The sequence below is a fragment of the Nycticebus coucang genome, chromosome 10 (assembly GCF_027406575.1).
Source record: "Nycticebus coucang isolate mNycCou1 chromosome 10, mNycCou1.pri, whole genome shotgun sequence".
Classification (NCBI taxonomy): domain Eukaryota; kingdom Metazoa; phylum Chordata; class Mammalia; order Primates; family Lorisidae; genus Nycticebus; species Nycticebus coucang.
In genome coordinates, this window is record NC_069789.1 from 99479564 (window position 1) to 99480735 (window position 1172).

At 59.6% G+C, this 1172-nt stretch overlaps 1 non-coding gene across 1 annotated transcript; it reads left to right on the forward strand.

Annotated features, from left to right (window-relative positions):
• The first annotated feature begins 395 nt into the window (after nt 1–395).
• TRNAV-CAC (transfer RNA valine (anticodon CAC)) lies at nt 396–468 on the forward strand. The gene has a single exon. It is a non-coding gene; the product is annotated as a tRNA-Val (tRNA).
• The last annotated feature ends 704 nt before the right edge of the window (nt 469–1172 follow it).

A 1172-nucleotide genomic window follows, 5' to 3' on the forward strand; every position in this document is an offset into this window, starting at 1 on the left:
GAGCGCTCTAAGTGCCCCAGGCGGCCCGGCCAGTCCCGGGCCGCTCACGCCCCCGCCAGTTCCCGGGAACCTGCAGGGCCTGAGAACCCCGGCGAGCAGCTCTTAGGGACCCCAGGATCTCAGCCCCACCGCCTAGGAGTCCAGGCTGGAGCCTGAATTGCTCCACAAGTTTCTTGAGGAAGGCACCCGCGAACTCGTCGCGCGTGTGCTCCAGCCACGATTCCCCACGAGCAGCCCTGGCCTGACATGGGCTCACTGAATATTTCCTGGCGCCTGGGAAAGGCAGGAGCTGTGCGGTCCGCCCACCCTGACCCTGCGCTGCTCTCATCTGCCCAGGACACAGGGATGAGCGTCCAGGTTTCAAGAGGCGTTTGCGAGACGCAAATTAGTAGTCGGTTTCCGTAGTGTAGTGGTTATCACGTTCGCCTCACACGCGAAAGGTCCCCGGTTCGAAACCGGGCGGAAACAGTGTTGCTCAAGTTTTCTCGTTCCTGACTCCGTTCCAGTCTGTTTTTTGTTGTTTATTTTTGAGACAGAGTCTCACTTTGTAGCCCTCAGTAGAATGCCCTGGCATCACAGCTCACAGCAACCTCCAACTCTTGGGCTCAAGCGATTCTCTTGCCTCAGCCTCCCGAGTAGCTGGGACTACAGGCGCCCTCCACAACGCCCGGCTACTTTTAGAGACGGGGGTCTTGCTCTTGCTCAAGCTGGTCTCAAACTCCTGAACTCAGGCAATCCACCCGCCTCGGCCTCCCAGAGTGCTAGGACCCGTTCCAATCTTGTAGAAGAATCCCCCACAATCGCAGTGAGATCTCTGGACCCCACAGGGCCCGAGACCGGTGGGAAAGACACAAGCGCAGACCGGAGTCGCCCAACTGCATTGCAACGCGCGCGCGGTGGGAGGCGGACGAGGGCGCCCCTGGTGGCGGCGGCTGTCGGTGACTGAGCAGAGGGAGCAGCGAGTCTTGCAAGCAGCAGGCGCCGGGGCCTCCCCCTTCAGTTTCTATGTGGTGTTTTTCCGACACGTAGACGACATTCGTGACACATTGGGAGCCGGAAATGGCTGCTCAATGAAGTCGTCTGTTCTGACCTGGGCTCCCTAGGACCCAGTTCTAGTTCCGGATCAAGTCCTGAAGAGTCTGTCCGTTTTTCAGATACTGCCCTCAGGCTCT